Below are 19065 nucleotides of genomic sequence, written 5' to 3'. Positions count from 1 at the left end.
CTTGTGCTACTCAAAGAGTGGTGTGCCCCCTCCCCTGTTACTAATTCGGCCTTTGCTGAGTGTTTTTAAACTAGAGTTCCAGTATTTGGGAAGCCTTTGGCTGCCTGTTAACTACTCAGAGCTGATCAATACACTTCAAATAAAGCTTACACCAAAAATTGTTTTAGGTGGGTTCAGTTTTAAAGAATTGAATCCACACTACAGGAATTAGTAAGGGAAATATCTTTTGATCTTTTTCATTTTTTTATTTTATTAGAAATATACTTATAACGTCACATCAAAATCTAACTTGCATAAAATGGCATAAAACATTTCTTGTTGTTAAACAGAGCTGTACTAAACATTCTTAGGTCTTAATAGCTTAACAGGAAACAGAATATCCTAAATGTTTCTTGTTCTTAGACTTCTAGTCCTAACAGCTTAAAAATGAGAGATCTCATTTTAAGTACCAAGTTTCCCATTCAATACTGAATAGGCTATTTAGCTGACAAGTACGCAGGCCATCCACCCATCATCGTGTGTCAAAGTACATGTGAAGCTGAGAGACTTTTTAAAAAGCAGTTTGTGAGAGAGCATGCATGAGGGCCTGCTTTTTAAAGACAGGGAAGAACCTATTAGCTTGGGCAGGGATCCAATAAATGGTTGGACACCCTCTTAGCATAGATCCTTAAGGAAAGGGACACTGGTGGCTGGAAAAACTGCAAGCAGTAGGTTGCTCAGGGATTTGAAATCTCTCCAGATGTACCTGTTCTTCTCTGTGTGCACCTGGGGGCTCTTGTATCGAATCTTCTGCAACTGTGTCTTTTAGCTTGGTACAGGTCTGTGTTTCTGATGAAGGGGATGTTATTAGTATGAACTAAAAGCATATTCTAAATCCTAAATCCTAAAGGAAATCAACCCTGAGTGCTCATTGGAAGGACAGATACTGAAACTGAAGCTCAAATATTTTGGCCACCTAATGTGAAGAGAAAACTCCCTGGAAAAGACCCTGAAGCTGGGAAAGACTGAAGGCAAAAGGAGAAGGGGGCAGCAGAGGATGAGATGGCTAGATAGCATCAGCGATGCAATGAATATGGACTTGAGCCCGCTCCGGGAGAGAGCGCAGGACAGGAAGGCCTAGCGTGCTATGGTCCATGGGGTCACGAAGAGTCGGACACGACTGAACGACTGAACAACAACAACAAAAGCATATTCACTAAACGTCTGAAAAATATCAGGGTTATGAAGTTCATGGCATGTGAAAGTGCAGTTTTTTTTATTTAATAAGCATGTCAGAGTCCCCATCCCATCCTCAAATGAAAACCCTTACCCAGGCATTCACTTAGCAGATAGATCAAACACTTGAGGGAGTGCGCTCCAGCCCCCTCCCCCCATTATGTTCATTGCCCTCTACTTATGGAGGGCGGCTGTATGAAATGGAGAGCTTCCTCTGTCTACGGAGGGTCTCCACACAAGCCAGAACGCTGGAAAATCCAGGAGGTTTTTCTTTTCAGACAGTCCCCCTTCCTGAATGCAGGGCAACGAATGTGATGGAGAAGAGCGGAGCTGAAGCTCTGTTCCTCCTCATGTGGTTGATCTACCTAGGTATGTGAACGCCTGACTAGGGCTTTTGATTTGAGGATGGGATGGGGACTCTGACATGCTGGCTGGGGAATGCTGGGAGTTGTAGGACTTTTTTTCTTTTTAAATATGCATAGGATTGCACCCTGCGCCACCAGTTCCCTGCGATTGCAGACTCTGGCTTCCAGCAAGAACATCAGGAACGCTGCAAGGAATACTGGCTATTCCTTGCCAGAAGGAATAGCCAGTACCAACTGAGAGTTTCTTGGGACTGCAGATTCTGTCCTCATGCATCAGCCAGAGAATCAAGGGCCACTGGGAGGCTAAAGTGACTTGCTCCTTTTGGCCAGAACATGAATTGTCTGTTCATTCCACACAAAAGCACCTAAGTAATCTGATATATATTTATAATCCACTGATAATGCTGATTTTCAGCTATACAGTTCTCAAAAGCATAGCATGCAACAAAGTATACCGTAAATAAAATTTCAGAGTCTACAGAAGTCAGCAGATTCCATCAAAGTCTTGGTTAAATTGATTAGGAAGAGAAGGTTTTAAGATAGATAGATCTAAGTACAAAAAAAGAAGTTAAGATACAAATAGCAAATGAGCTGACACACCTGTCCTTGGGCTGCACACCCCACACTAAAACTAAGGGACCTAGATAATTAGATAAGGGCTCCTAGATTTGGGGGCAGGGATTCCAGCCTAACAGTTAAGAATTAATTAGGGAAGGTATGGCATGAATCAGTTGGGTAGAGTTAAGCACAAAGAAAAATTCCAGAAATCTGGCCTTGCTCCAGTAGTTCTGTAGTGGAAATTACCTTGAGACCACTCAGACATGTTCTCTATTCCAGTACCTGTCACTTTTAACAAAAGGAGTCTGTCAGTGTTCTTAAGAACTGAAACACACACAAACACGCACACGCAGGTCAGCACCAGTTTGCTCCTTTTTTCTTCATGTGATCTGTCACTGAAAGGTCTGGTGCAGTCTACACTCCATCCTGTATTCCAGCCTTCCACAAATTTGTGGCCTCCAGATGTGTTGGGCTTCAACTCTGGCCAGCCTCACCCACCATGACCACTGGTCAGGAATGCTGTGACTTATAGTCCAAAACATTTGGAGAGCACCAGAATGGGGAAGTCTGCTCTAATTGTCTCAATACTCCTGACTAGCATTCTACCTCCTGTTTCCCTGATGATAAAAATCAGTATTAAAGAGGTACTAACTTTCAGTGATAACTGAAAGCCTTTCTTCTTCATTAGAGTCCTTAAAAAAAAAAAAACTGAATTTGTGCAGATCTACTAACTTACTACAGACCCTAGTTAATACTATAGGCAAATAGTCAAACTTCTGATTTCTTGCCCAGCTGCTGTTTTGTAGTCCCACAGAGACATCTCAAGGTTTTTCTTCTTCTCTCCTCCCCACCCCCTTTTCTGGAACATTGCATTAAAATTGGTACAGATGCACAGGTGCATTTTTTCACATTTAGCATTATATGTTAACAATATTGAGCCCACGTTCCCAAGAGAAGGAAACAGCAACTCAAGAGTTTCGTATCAGAACACTAAGGGACAAATGGAAAAGCCAGGAGGATGGCTGCAGCTGGTATATTCCCAGAACGTAGTAGTTATCTTGGGATAACGTGCACATTTCAGTAGTCGAAATCTCGCTCCTATGTAGGTGTTATGTGATCTTCTTGAAAATTGCACAAATTCTGCACCAAGGACACTCAGTTATATGTGTCAGTTACCCAAATTAAGCCAACATGTATGCATAGTTTTACAGAGCACCTCTGTTCCAGTGGCTGGGCATTTATTTTATTGTGTACCCCCGCTTTATCCCATGGCCTCAGTGGCTTACATCACTTTTTCCAAGTGTTAATAGTTCTGTCCCCAAGGGGCTCACAAGCTATGGAAAGCAAATGGTTTTGGGGGTGGGGGATAAAAGAGGTCAAATGAAAGAAAACAAAGCTGTAAATATAAAATCCGTTTTAAATATGCATGCACACAACTTGTGCAATGTCATAACCCAGCCTTCTCCAACCTGATGCCCTCCATTGGTATTGGACTACAACCCCCAGCATTCCCCAGTCAGCCATGCTAGCTGGGAATGCTGGGAGTTGTAGTCTAACACATCTCGATGGGACCAGGCTGGGGTAGGCTACCATAACCAATCAGTTCAAAAAGTCATCGAAAGGATTGGTGGCAGGCTGCTGCCAAGTAATGCCTATTTGTTGCAGAACAGGCCGAACTGGATGAGAAACAGAGCTCAGTTCCAGGTGTGGGTGGTGATGGTGGTGGTGCTACTGAAGTTGGTTTATCTGGGTCTTTGCCCCACAGGTAGTCAGATCTGCACTTTCAGACCTTGAAATATCCCTCCTCATCCAGCTGACCGGACAGGCTGAATGAGAAGGACCGCTCAGTTCCAGTTTATATTCCAATTGCCTGTTATGTTTTCTGGGGTGTTCTGTACCAGACACTGCTTTTTCAGCCTTGGTTCTCATCTGTGAAATGGGAATCCTTATGATCAGCATTGCAGGATGACCGGATAAATGAAAGGATTGTGAAGAACTCTGCATGTTAAAAAAAGTGTATATGAGCGATGCCATCGTCTAAAATCTACAGATAATTTAGGGAGCAAGCAAAATGAGTGGAAGGACTGACCGACGTAGGGGCATGATTTGCAACAGAGATGGGGAATAGCTTGTGAGCTTCTCATGGGAATCCAATTGGCCAGTGTGGGAACCAAATGCAGGACTGAATAGACAGAGCTGGTCTTATGTTCATAATAGTACTGATGGATGGGGCATTGTGCCCTCTTCTGAAGCTGCTTCCTTTAACTACAAGAAATCATGCCAAGATATGCCATATGCTTCCTCTGTTGCCCTGCTGTTTTCCTGACTCATGTGGGCTAGAAACTTTGCTTTTTAAGACAACCATACCCTTTTCAAGTTGTCAGATTTTGCATTTAGGAAATCAACCCTGAGTGCTCATTGGAAGGACAGATACTGAAGCTGAAGCTCAAATATTTTGGCCACCTAATGCGAAGAGAAAACTCTCTGGAAAAGATCCTGATGCTGGGAAAGACTGAAGGCAAAAGGAGAAGGGGATGGCAGAGGATGAGATGGCTAGATAGCATCACCGATGCAATGAATATGAACTTGAGCACACTCCGGGAGAGAGCGCAGGACAGGAAGGCCTGGCGTGCTATGGTCCATGGGGTCACGAAGAGTCGGACACGACTGAACGACTGAACAACAGCAGTGAAATTAATCATGTGCATTTCACGTGTCCCTAAGGAAGGCAGTAAAGGTTTTGCTCTCAAGATCTGTATATTTAACAGAAAAATGTTCAATAGCAGTTCCTTAAAGGACATGTAAGAAGTAAAGCACAGCTCTACCCAACATCTTCAGTCAGGTCAGCATATCCTTCTAGTAATCTTTTTGATGATTTTGAACTTTAAAAATCAATAATGAAATACAGTTAAGTATGTGTTAAGAGAATTTATGTAGGTATTGGCAAAAAAACAACAACACCCTTTAAAAATGGGTGTTAGGAGAAGGGTGGAAATCAGGTTTCATTTGTTGCTTGGATCTGCAGACCTTGGTTACCCTGAATTTCTAATGTTTGCTTCTGCATTTTTAAAAGGTCTTTATTGCTTGTGTATTGCACAGAAGTAAAACCTACTTCTTCTTCCACTCCCTTTAGCTTTCCAAGGTGTTTTTTGTCCCTCTTTCCCTGTGACCACAAGCACTTGAAATCTTGAACTTTGTGTTCTGATCAAAGTGTAGGGACTGGAATCCTCAGTGTTGCTAGGAGAGCGATGGCCGGGCCTCTTGGAGCGTCCAGCTTTGCCAAAACAAACAGTCGCCCACAACAAAACAAATTCCTTTGCTAGTACAAGGCCATGTCTGAACGGCTTGAAACAGTGATTCCTAAACTGTATGTTGTGGGCGGCTGGTAGTGCTGTCAACGGGGCTGAACTGCCCTTGAAAAATCAAGCTAGACTCCTATGCCCATTGAAGTGGGGAAGCCCCATGAACAGAAAAGCAGCCCTGCTGGATCAGACTGAAAGTCCGGTATCATGAACAACAGGAAGGAGGTAGAGCCCCTGCTTTGCATTCAGAAGGCCCCAAGTCTGACCCCTGGCGTATCCAGGGAGGGCTGGAAAAACTCCTGCCTGAAACCTCGGAGAGCCACTGCCAGTCAGGGTCAACAGTAATGGCCTAGATGGACCCATGGACTGAATCAGTCTAAGATAGCTTCCGATGTTCCTAAGCCCACCAGCAGGGCTTGACGGCAGTAGCTCTCCTTTTGCTGTTGCACCCCACAGTGATGCGGGGCCGAAAGTTTTCCATTGCTTTATTTTCCCCCAGAAAAAAAATCCGTTTCATAAATTCTCGAGTAACAATGAATGGATGCCAATTGCAAATGGAATATTAGTCGAGCTTGGCAGTTTCAAAGTTGTCATTAATATTTTTCAGATAATTATCCCTATTTATTTGTACCCCACCTTTCTACCAAAAACAATTACAGAGAAAATATAATTGAAATTATTATTAAATATTGTCCCTAGTAGTGACTGTATGAGAGAATACATATATGTCATTGATATACATATGTCTCAGTGTGAAATAGAACTAAGAGAATTAATATAGTGGCAGAGAAACTGAAGGTGCCCCAACAACCTCACTGAAAGAGAGCTGAACTCAGTTGAAATGTCAGCATATCTTGTGCAGTTCTTTGGGTTGCTAAGATCTATTAGTGTGCCAACAGTTTGCAGTATTTTGGGTTCCCTCCTCCTTAAATTTAAACAACGTAAGGGAAGTACATGCTACTGTCTTTAAATTTTTACAAGTATTCCTGTAAAAATGTCTACATATATAACATTTACATCGCTTTAAGCTGATTTAATCCCCCCCAATATTTCAGGCCAAAATTTGTGTTTTTGGGAAAATAAAATAACATGGGGTACTTTTTAAGCTTTTGTTTACTAACTACAAGTAAAATAATCACACTAAATTCTATCTCTCTAGGGCATCAGAACATTTTCCAATGCAAACTGGACATTTTCTGATGCAAATTGTCGTAATTTTCCAGAAAACACATTGGGGTGCTTCTTTTATTAATGCAGACTTTTGTGTAAATCTGTGTTGGTGTTGATGAGAAGGTAAAATGAGCTGTTAAAGGCTGCTTTTCTTGTCTGACCTCTCTGTCATATATCGTAAGGAAAGGAAAGGTTCCTCCTGTGCAAGCACCGAGTCATTGCTGACTCCTAGAGGGACGCCGCTTTCGCTGGTGTTTTCATGGCAGACTGTAGCGGGGTGGTTTGCCATTGCCTTCCCCAGTCGTGACTACCTTTCCCCCAGCAAACTGGGTACTCATTTTACTGACCTCGGAAGGATGGAAGGCTGGGTCAGCCTGAGCCGGCTACCTGGGACCCAGCTTCCACTGGGATCGAACTCAGGTCGTGGGGAGAGTTTCGGTTGCAATACTGCCACCTACCACTCTGCGCCACACGAGGCTCACGTATATCGTAAACAGTGGTGCAATGACCAACCAGAGTATGGCACGTCATGAGGGCATCATGGTAGCAGAACCAAACTCCCATTTTATTCTTGTAGTCATGATGGCGCTATGATTCAAGGGAGTTTAAAATGCAAAATTGCTCATGCTCAGAGTATTATTTTTTTTAATCAGGGTTGGCATGCGTTGCAGCATATAAGGAGATAAGAATCAGTGTTATAGCATGGAATGGCAGTTCATGGGCTGCGGAGGGAAGAGTATTGTTAGTTGTGTGCTTTACAATTGAAGTAATTCACTAGACTGTCTAAAAGGGGCTCCCATAAGACCATTAATTACCTAGCTGTACCACTGAGCTTGATGGTTTTCTGTTGTTTTGGTTCAGAAAGTTCATAGAGATAGAAGGCATTCTAGAATGGCTTCTTGAATTGTGTGTGGCTTTTACAGGTACGCCCAGGAGGTTCTGTTGCTAGCTAGGGTTGTTCTGTGATTATTGACTGAGTTCAGCTTTTTCTTTTTTGAAGCTTGTTTTCAAACTTCAAGTAAGGCCAAATGATGTGGTGGTGGCAAAAGATGACCTCTTGGTGCTGCATGGTTCTATTCTCCATGAATTCCCTTACCTGTGATGAGACACCATTAATTTCCCTGCCTTTACTCCATGCTGTTGGGTGCTTGGATGGTGGGGAAGAACAAGGAAACTCATAATGTATCACATATTATGGGGGAGAAGGCGACATAGGGAGACATCTTGGTGTGAGTCGATCCTATGCTGAAGTTTACAGGTGAAAAGAAGGTTGGCTGATTGCCCTAAAATCTCTTTTTAATTTAAGATGCTATGTGACATGTGGAAAGAGTTGGTATTGCAGAGGTAGACTTCTGTGGGTTTTTAAAGATACTTTCAAGGGAAGCGAAGGCTCATGCTGCAGCCCTAAGTGCTGTTTCTTGAAAGCAAGCCCTATTGAACACAGTGAGAATTGCTTCTAAGTAAACATGAATAGACTTGCACGCACACATGCACTTTGTTCTCAGGGCTAAAAGGGTTGAAAGGGTTAACACTTTAAACATGTGTTTAGGAGCTACATTTTCATTTTTACTTTAGAGTAGGTGCAGGGCCCCCCAATCTGGACTCAGACCCTAGAGTGGTGGAGGAAGTAGGGGGCTTTGAAGCTCTGGAGTGGGGCCCCCGTGTAAACATGAGAAGAAAACATAGCTGCTAGACACACATTTAAACTAAGCTCTGTTTTGGCCCTCATATCTCCTCAGTCCTGTGTGTGAAGTCAACCAACTCAATGCAAATATTTGAAAGCAACAACCTTATTTGGTACTTAGAAGGCTACGTGGCTTCCTTTGAGCAAAAAAGATAATGGCAAATGCACAGGTTTGCCTCTGTGGTGGGGGGGAAAAAAATCCCTGAGTCATTCTGAGGTGGCAACGCTGTTGTGTGAAACTTACCACTTATTACTACTACACTTGTATAAGTAAGAGCTCTTTCCTCTAAGGAGCTCAAGGTCGTATATACCACCTTAATATTTTATCCTCATAACAGCCCTGTGAGGTAGGTTAGGCTGCGAGTGAGTGGACCAGGGTCACCCAGTGAGTTTCATGTCTGCGTGGGATTTTGAACCTACGTCTCTTTAGTCCAACACTCTAATGACTACACCACATTGGCTCTAGTCATCTAGTTCTCCAGTGTGAAAATTCCAGCGATTTTAACATTGGGTGGAACAGAAAAAAAATAGCTCCATCACACAAAGGTGAAGTGCTGAATTATACAAGGACTTTGCCTCCTTAGAGGCAAACATATGAATCGACCGCAAGAAATCATTTTTGTCTCAAACCTGAGGAATTCTGTCAAGGTGGCCTTTAAATGACCTCTTAACAACAGCAGCCCAGATTGCAGATTTTATTGCACTTCACAATTTACCGTATCGGAAAGCTTACTTTTTTTTCTGTATCCTTTTAATGCAGAAGACAATTCTCGCTGCCTTCTTTCATTATCTGACGTGGCTCCTTCCTTTTTCAAACTGTGACCAACTTGACTTGCTGCAAAGTCATGTGGAACTTTTGACCTCCTATTTGTGCCTTGTCATAGCTGGTGTCAACAAATTCTTGGGAGTGCTGCTCGGGACCTACTTAATTTTGTGTGTGTGTATCACCTCTTCTCATCATTGAGGAGTCTCACTGTCCGTCTCTCAGGCCTCTCAAACTGCCAAAGCTCTAACTCGGTCATTCATCCTGTAATTAAGTATTGGTTGAACCCTGTTTATCAGATGACTTGTTTTGGAATAAAAGTGCAGTATGTTATTTGTATTACACATACTTGAGTTTGATAACATGCTTTGAACATTCAACAGCACTAACACGTCATGTTGACTGTGTTGGACATGATGCTAAACTAGGGTTTAGCACTCAGGTGCAGTACTAATTTAGGTGGGGGCCACATTGCCCCCTCCCACCAAGCTGTCCATGGGCCAGGTGATGTTAATGCGCATGTCCATGCCTGCTTACATCATCACCCTGCCTAGTTTCTCTGTGCTAAGGAGAGGCATGGAGTTCCCAGTGTCAGTTGAGTCCCCTGCTAGCTGATTCTCTGCTGTTATCTCCAATTCGTGATTGGAGATAGCAGCGAAGATTTCCTTCAGGGGGGATTCCTCTGGAGGAACCCTAGGGGCCTCTACAGGTTGAACTGGGGAGCCTGGCAAGATGGATTAGGCCTCCAGGCTGGTGATTCTGCACCCCTGGTTTAGCATTACGGGAACAAGTCTAGGTAATCCTTGGGCACTCCCTCCCTTCTCCAGTACGTCCACGAGGAGGAGATGGGAACTTTCATTTTAATTTTTTTACTGACTAGTTTAGCTTTATGTCTGAAAACCAGGACAATCTGTGTTTAGACTTATGAATGACTCACTGTAACCATCAACTTCAAATCTTGATCTATGAAGCTGGCTTGCTTCAGAAGTATTGTTTTAACCCTATGCATATTCAATCGATAGCTTAACAGATCAGTCGGTAAACATTCCTTTACCATAGTTGCAGGCAGCCCTACTTATTTAATGGCATGTTAACCAAAATGTGTATCTAAACCCAGGGCAATGTTTTCTCTCTTGCTTGCTGCCACTACTTTCTGTAAAATGAAATATGAAATATGGACAATTTCTGGCACTAGAGTGAGATATTCAAGTGATGTGTTAGGCCATAGCTTTGCTCTCCAAGGCATTGTAGCTGTCAGGCTGCAGATCTGTTTAATGGATCTCTTGTAGCTGAGGAGAAAGGCTTTCTGAGTTGGTAAAGGCTGCTTATGAGGGTGATGCTGAATTGCTTGGTTGTCTGGCTTGAACTCTTGGTTCTATCACAGGGCATGGTCTAAGGCAGGGGTGGGCAACGTTTGGGGGTCGGGGGGCAGCACTGCCCCCCTGGATCCCAAATGGGCATCACAACCCTGCCTGCACCATGAGATATGCGGCTGAAATCCAGTGGCAGGGCGGCAGCAAAAAAGCTGCCATCTTTCTTGAAAACAAGGCCCATGCGGAGTGCATGCTGTTTAGTGTACATAAATGCACTAAATAAATACAATATCTAGGTGGCTGAATCATGATATCTTTGTGTGTTCTAGTAATAATGACATCTGAGACTTGTGAATATATGCTTGCTTGATTGCCCAATATGCCGATTTCCCCAGGAAATGCTATTGGCATTGTGCTAGAGTTGTTTACTCTAGTGCAACATAATTTACATTAGTGGCTGCATACTGCCCAATATGTTTACAGATGTATATATTGAGTTTTCATGCATATTTTAAAAATCACAGATCAATGCGTACATGGGACAGGACAGACTGGGTGAACGCATGTGAAAGAGACATGAATTGACTGGTTTGCCCATCCCTGCCTATGAACCCACCATCATCACCCAGCGAAGATATTGTTTTAGGATTTGTTTACACAGTCAGGATCCTGATGTTGTCACCTCAGATTTATTATTGAGTAGTCTGTATGAGACTGTATCCCAGCCTGAATGAGCAAGAAGCTACACGTGTACCCAAATGTTCAGGACGGACCTGTGGCTACCTAGTGCGAATTCTCTCTGTGATGTGGGTTTTCTGGAAAACTCTTCACTGCCCTAAATTGATCGAGATCTGATTTAGCCTGTTGTTAGATCGATATCCAGTAAACAAAACTTTTTAAAAAGCCACATTAATTTTATGTGTTGTATACATGTCCCAGAAGTTTTTTTCTAGTAGCCAAAATAATTGAACCAAGATTTGATTTGGTGAGAAAAATCAATAAAGTGTGCTTAATGTGGTTGAAAAGTTATATTTAAACAAACTCAAAGCTTTACTTGGAAATTATTTTTACTGGAATATACGTAAATATTTAAAGACATGACAACTCAATGGCATACATTTCCCTTTGTTTAGATTTTAAGTGAGGTGTGTGTGTGAGCATGTGTGTGTGTAGGCAATGAAACTGTTAACATACTAATTTTAGCTTAATTTGAAGAGTAGTGGGCATAACTATATGGGCTTCCTATATATGGGCTTCTCAGTCACCTGAGAAGAGTTGATTACAACTTTGATTTTAGATTTGACAAATATTGATCCATTCCAGTTGCCCAGTTTGACTGATATTATACGCATTCATTATGTTACTAAGTTAGTTTTTATGAAACAATGCATTTGTAACTTGAAAAAGTCCATAAAAATATAGCAACAGACAGCATTCCACCACACACAATATATAATGTAGCAAACATGTAGAATGTGAATTGGTTGTTATATGCTGGGGTGACATTTTTGGGATACCTTAGAAGATAGACTGCTTGGCTCAAGAAATACCTAATTTTCTCCTTTAATATGCAAGTGTTTCAAGCTGAAATGAATTTGCAGTGGTTATGCTAAATTCACTGTGATTTTAAACAGCTACATAGATTGGGTTGGAAAGGAGCAGTAGGTCCAGTTCATAGAACCAAAGCAGGATCATTGTATAAGCCATGTACAGTGCCATCTACATGAAATTATGCAGCGGTGTGCCATAAGGAGAAGTAACTAAAGAGCAAACAGAGCTGGAGAGTTATTTCAGCTTCTTTGGAAACCAGCATCAAATTTTGAATACCTTCTCTAAGTGCAGTGTTGGAAAATGTCATCTCCTTGGAAGGGGCATTGAATTTTTAGACTACCTTACAAAACCTGGATCGAAGTGATATTAGCTAGGATTCAGACTGCTACTTTAAACATGCCCAGTGGAATTGTTGATCCTCTAAACATGGTGTACCATAAACTGCTTTTGAACATTTTCCAAGTTTTGAAAGTGGTTCACCATGTGGGGGCTGGGGGTGGGGGCTTGCTATTCAAGAAATACAAGCCAAAAGGCCCCTTGGACACACAGAACTAGCTGCACAGTTCTTTGCGTCTCTTAAAATACAGTGGTCAGAATCCAAAAACATGCTCTTCAAATTAAGAGATGTAGGAAACTCAACTGTTTCTTTCCCTTCTGTCTTTGAGCCAGCCTTTCCTTCTAAAAATAGTACCTCCTTTCTCCCTTTCCTATTCATAGACTCTGGCTTAAGTTCAGAGAGTCAAAGGAGGAAGTAGCAGTCAAGTAGGAAGCAGCCTTTGTATTTCCTTGAGGTTAACTACAGGATAAGCTTTGCGTGTACCCATGGTAAGCATCAAATCTCAGCTTCCTGCAAGTCAGTGATTCTTCTTGCGACATTCATTTTCCATGCTAATACTCCTGGGCAATCTGTATCCATGCAGGCAGCTTGACTTTTTGAAGATATGACACAATCAGGAATTGGCCTCCTGCCAAGCGGTGTATGTAAATTGTTGTACTCTTTCATTAGCTGGAAAGTGGGTGTGAGTATTTGTCTTGCTTTCCTGCCTATGGATTCTTTTGTATGAAATCTGAAAACGTTCGAACTTCCTGGCTTTTCTTTTGGAAAGAGCTACTTTCATAAAATTGAGAGTCCAGTGTAACATCTACCATTTGCTGAGATAAATGTGGCAGTCTTCATTGATGAAGATAATGATGATTTTAAAAATGTATTTTGCATCCTCTGGGCAGAAATATAACATAAAATGTCATATGCAGTGTTTGAAAATGGAAAATGGCTGTGCTGGTGCACCTTCAAATAAAGCATTTCATGTGGAGCGGTATAACTCAGTTGTAAAACATGTGCTTTGCATATAGAAGGCCCCATGTCCAATTCCTGTCTTCACCAGTCAAAGCATTTGGGGTAGCAAGGCCAGGAGACACATTTGCCTGGGGCTGTGGAAGGCTACTAACAGACAGGTCTGGGTTAGCAAGTCAGTGATTTGACACGGGATGGCAGGTTTTGCTGTAGGCTCAGTTTACAGCAATTAATTTCCTGTAAGGACATTGACTTGAACTGACCCAGGACTTATTCTTGAATGGCCAGTTCTGAAATCTAGGCTGAAAATAACATCTTACCTCTTTGCTTGTCTCTTTGCTTGTGAATGTCAGAACGTTGAACTACTTGCTTTAACTGACAGAATGTCAGTTAATGCAGGCATGCGTACATTTACATTCTGTGTGTTCTGTCTTTGGTCAGGATGTTCTTCTGTGTATTCTGTCTATGTCAGGAAGAGGAGGGGAGTGTTGAATTACTATACAAAAACAAAAATAAAGACCCAAGACATCGTTTTGTAATTCAGTCAGTTTAGGCCAATGTTTGTGCAAATCTGCAACTGACATGACTGTTAGTAAATAAACTATATCAAGTTGTGATTTTCTCAACCAAACTGCCAGAAGGAATACATGCTTGTGTGCTTGCCACTGCTCTACTGGTTATTTATTTATATTATTACATTTGTAATAATACCCAATAGTAGTATAGAAATGTAATAAAATAATCGTCTCTGGCCAGTTCAGAACAATTAAAAACCTAAAATACAGCACTATAAAATAGAACATGTCACTTTTAAAACTGTAGCATAAAACCATAGTAAAAGCCAGAAGCAGTGTAAAGATTTAAAAAAATACAATAACAGGTTTAAAAGCAAGAGAAACTGAAAAACGAAAATGCCTGGGAAAATAAGGTCTTCACCTGGAGCCAAAAAGACCACAATATAGGCGTCAGGCAAGCCTCTCTGGGGAGGTATTCCACAACTGGGGTGTCACAACAGAAAAGGCCCTCTCCTCAGTAGCCATCCATCTCACCTCATTTGGCAGGGAGATGTGGAAAATTATGTGCTCTTTTCATTATCCCATTTAACAGTTCTGAATACATACAAAATTCAAGTCATGCAATTAGAACAATTTGGCAGAGAACTAGCTAAGTAGTTCTGGGCACACATTACAGTAACCTTGATGAAGCTAAGTTGGTCTGGGGCTGGTCAGTGCCTGGATGGGAGACTGCCTGGGAGTCCCAGGTATGCTCTTGCATTGAGTTCGACAATGCAAGTATTTTAGGATATAAAATGAACCAAATAAACGTAGGACCGTATTTATCATTAACAATTATTTTCACTAAATAGTTAGTTGCACATGGGGAACAAGGTGTGTGCAATCTTGTAGTGCAGGGGTGCAGAACATGTGGCTCTCAAGATACTGTTGCATTGCAGCTCCCATCATCACTCATCATTGGCTATGCTGGCTAGGGCTGATGGGAGTTGTAGTTTGACATCTGGAGGGCCATGTGTTCCCCACCCTTGATGGAGCATATTACTCAAGCAGGTACCTTTCTATGTTGGGGTGGGCAGAAGGCAGACCATTGACCTGTTTCTGGTAGACCATGAAGTGTCTTGCCGATTGCCCAGACCCTTGCAAAAGATGTTGGAACAGATACACCTTGGTCTGATCCAGCAAGGCAACTTCAAAGTTCTTAAGAGTGTGTACTTGGTACCACTAAACACAGAGGAACTCCGTGTTTTTGAACTAAGGTTCTATAGAACTGTTGGTTCCCACATGCATCTTCCAGGGGTTCCAGAGAGTTTTGTAATTGTTTAATAGCAGTTTTGTAACTGTTTTCTTTTTATTTTCCTCTGGGAGGGCAGGGGATGGGGACTGGGGGTTCTACAGGATACTGTCATATGTTACAGGTATTTTTCAACCAAAGATGTAGAGCCATAATATGTGTTCTTGCTTCATAGTTCTAAAACCGGTTTGGACTACAGGGGTGTTGTATGTTTGTACACACACACACACACACACACACATACACTCTTTTTTTTAAGTCAGTCGAAGAAATTGGGTCTAGCACAAGTAATATAGTGGTAACTGGTGACTTTGGAGTTTGCACGTCATCAATTTTAACACGTGCGACAACATGTAGAGTACAAATCCAGGGGATGCCTTTCATGTGAGAGGACAGGACCATGACTTCCAAAGTTGAGTCTCGGCACTTCTTTAGAAATGAAGCTTTGCCACTGATACAAGTTCTTGTATTTTATTTGGAGGAACTCTCTGCTATAAACCTCCCCAAACAGCCAATGCATCGACACTTGTAGGACGTCGTTCCTGGTTGCATGCAGTGTTTTCAACAACTCCATTTGAAACCAAATTCCTTCTTTCCCTAAAAAGAAGAGAGATAATCATTTCAACCACATAGGCAATTTAATTAGGGCCAATGCCAGCTCTTCCCCAGACACCTGCAAGAAGGCAGCTCATCTTAACTGTAGCCTGCTTGGCCAGAGAACCAGTGGGGAGGTGAGTACAGCTTCTCTCATACTCTCCTTCTCCCGCACACACACCAAATTTTGCAACTGCTTCCAGCTCTTGGTAGCATCTCTGTGTTTTGGCAGTTTGGATGTAATGGCAGACTATGATAAGTACTAAACAGGAGGCAGTTAAGTGTATGAAGAGCCATGCTAGATCAGACCAAAGGCCTGACTAGACCAGCATTCTGTTTCCAAAGTGGCCAACCAGCTGCCTGTGGGAAGCCCACAAGCTGGACACGAGCACAATAATACCTTTCTGCTCATGTTCCACAGCAGTTGGTATGGAGAGGCATGCTGCCCCTGATACTGAAGGTATTCTATAGCCATCATGACTAGTAGCCATTGATAGCTATATCCTCCAGTTAATTGAATCTTAATTGAATTGTGGAGGGAGGGAAGACAAGCTTGGGGATTGCTTTGGTAATGCAAACCCCTCAGTTTTGGCATAACGTGCACCATCTCACTTTCGACTTTGTTCACAGTTGCCGGTGGATTTGCACATTCTCTGTTCAATTTGGATTAATCCCTGCCTATGCATCTGTCTGAATGCATGCTACTAGATTTGTCTCATGTTCAACCTATTCAGAGAGCATAAAAGATTAAAATCCTTTTATTTTTAGAATTCACTGGAAAACCATCATACAAGAACAAAGTCCTTCCGTTTTACTTTCCTCAATACGCTTATCATAATTATTTTTCAGGTATAAGTTTTAAAACTTTTCAGTGCTCTTTGAATGACTGTGGTCCAATCAGAAAGATAGCCTCACCTTTCATCTACTCAGTGGAACAAGCAGTGTAATTTGACAACCCCTCTGATGTGTCATGTCTTGGACTGTGTTTCATTTAGTCTTTTGTACCTTTGAGGGTACATTAGATGCGTCAGCATAAAGTGGTAGTCTCAAAACAATGTAAAAAAAGAAACCCAGTCAATAGCTTGGTAATAAACCCTTCTGTTTCTAGAACTGTCATTTGTATGAAACTCTTTCAGTTCATGATCAGGTAGCTTGTATTTTGTTTACAGCTTCTTTTTAAGTCGCTGTTGAAGTGGTATGCCATGAAATAAAAAGCCAGTGTCATAATGCCTCTTCATAAATCCTTTTCAGGATGCCGTTTCTGATTATTACTGTGATTATGTTGGAGTAAGGAATTGCCTGTTTTATGAATAATGCCACTTGGGAACTCAGCAGGGAGTTGTGAATGCTTTTCATTAAAAAGAAAGAAAGATGAACTCTCTCTCCCCCCCCCCCTCCAGTGCTTGGCATCTTTCACATTAAAGATATTTCTTTTCTTTTTCCCCTTGCAGTTAGCATCCCCTGTCTCAAGATTAACCAGTTATTGACAGGTTCTGCTGCTTTATAACTATTTATAATCTTATTTATTTATTTATTTATTGCATTTATACCCCGCCTTTCTCCCTCTCGCAAGGAACTCAAGGCGGCTTACATTCTCCTCCTCCTCACCGTTGTATCCTCACAACAACAACCCTGTGAGGTAGGTTGGGCTGAGAGTCTGTGACTGGCCCAAAGTCACCCAGTGAGCTTCCATGGCCAAGTGGGGACTAGAACCCGGATCTCCCGGCTCCCAGTCCGTCACTCTCACCACTACACTACACTGGCTCTCCTTTGATCCTTAAACCGGTCTTCCATTAATCTGTATCACTGCTGCACTCGGCCTTTAGTGTACATGGTAGATACTGTTCCGGTGTAATCAAGCTATTCATGATGTGTTTCATGCACTAAAGAAAACCCTTCCTAAAATAAGATGTAGTTGAAGGGCATTTCAGATGATGTAATAACCTGGCTCCACAATTGTTTCTGCCTGCTCAAAGGCTATGCAAACAAGATGGAACTCATCTTCTCTTTAGCATGGGGACTGTTGAATTTAGGTTGTCTTTTGCCTAATTGCCTATCAGCTCTTCTGGATGTCCAGCTCTGCCCTCCTCTTTCCTCTCCTAGCCCAAGTGCCAGTCTTGGATAACTATAGGAATCTTGTTAGTCTGCACCCGCTTTTTGTCTATGTGGCATAGAATCTTTGTCTATTTGGAATGTCTTGATTTGGCAGTCAGAATGAAGTAAGACTTTGCCCATCACCTGGTGCTCTGAGTAAAAATTTAAAGCAGGGCTTTATAGAACTACTTCACATAGCTCCTATACAGGGAAAAATGGAAGATGAAGAACTGTCCTTATATTTACCTTACAATACTGTCTCAAGACAGTGAAGTATAACGGGTGGTTTGGAGCCAAATCCTTTCCCAAACTCATAAAAACTCTGCACAGTCAACTTTTGGTGACCTTAAACCAGGGGTAGGTAACTATGTGCCCTCCAGATGTTTTGGACTACAACCCCCTTAATCCCTGACCATTGGCCATGCTGACTAGTGCTTATGGGCATTGTAGTCCAAAATCTCCAGAGGGCACCAGGTTGCCTATCTCTGTCTTAAAGGAAGCTACTTGGTTCTGGATTGCTGACATCAGTGGCCCAGTGTGTGTTGGACCCAATATAAACATGACTCAGACTGCAAAAAACAAACAAACAAACCCAAAACCGTTACCCACATACGGTTCCACACTGCTGACATCATGTCTGAATCAGGCCATGGAACACTAGTGTGCTAACACTTCACAGCTACATAGGGATGAACAAATGAGTCTCTTTCCAGTCTGTGTCACATGCACATGTTGTATGATGACCAGTCTGTTCCACCCAGTAGCCACATCAATCTGCAATATATATTTTTAATCCACATGAAAATTTCCATTTACATATGTATTTAAATGCATGTTTCGGAGAGAGCAATAGACACTGTCTAGATGGCCATAGGATTTTTCGATTTCTGGGAACCAAGCTCCCCACTTGGAAATGGAGCGCAGAGAGGGCAAAAGGGGGGCGGTCCCAGGGGAGGGGAGGAGACCACTGAAGCCGCTTTACAAGGCTTCCAATGTGCCACGGAGCCTCCGCCTATCCCCCACCCCTGCTCCCAAGTCCCCAGCTTGACATTCAAAATCACACTTCTGGCTGAAAATGCAGGGTGGGGGGAGCATGGAGGAGAGGATCCCCTCTGTGCTCTGGCCACCCTGCATTGGATAGTTGCAGCCTCCAAGTTGGGAGACGGGCGACTATCTTCATAGGATTGCGCCCAAAACTTATTTTCTCTCAAGATACACATTTCTAAATGCATTTCTCCTCAAAACGATGCAATTTTAAATCTGTTTTGATATGCTTAAGCTGCTGGGAGCTGAAGTGTGAAATCCAGTGGAAATCTGAGTTCGGATCCATGCCTTAGTCCGAGAGGCATGAATCAG

General features: G+C 42.4%; 1 protein-coding gene across 6 annotated transcripts in view; it reads left to right on the top strand.

Annotated features, from left to right (window-relative positions):
- The window catches only part of ZFAND6 (zinc finger AN1-type containing 6), an 81001-nt gene that overhangs the window by 17138 nt on the left and 44798 nt on the right, over positions 1 to 19065 (top strand). The window contains exon 1 of one of the 6 annotated variants that reach the window (XM_084817270.1): positions 1 to 19065. This exon is cut by the window's left edge and continues 17138 nt beyond it. The exons of the other annotated variants lie outside the window; for them this stretch is intronic. The gene's annotated coding sequence lies outside the window, so the exon portion shown is untranslated. 6 annotated transcript variants of the gene reach the window in all.

This window comes from Heloderma suspectum, chromosome 11 (genome assembly GCF_057233095.1).
Source record: "Heloderma suspectum isolate Gila_16-S chromosome 11, 16-S_ref, whole genome shotgun sequence".
NCBI lineage: Eukaryota > Metazoa > Chordata > Lepidosauria > Squamata > Helodermatidae > Heloderma > Heloderma suspectum.
Note: the sequence above shows the minus strand (reverse complement) of the source record. Positions and strands in the feature narration are given on the sequence as shown.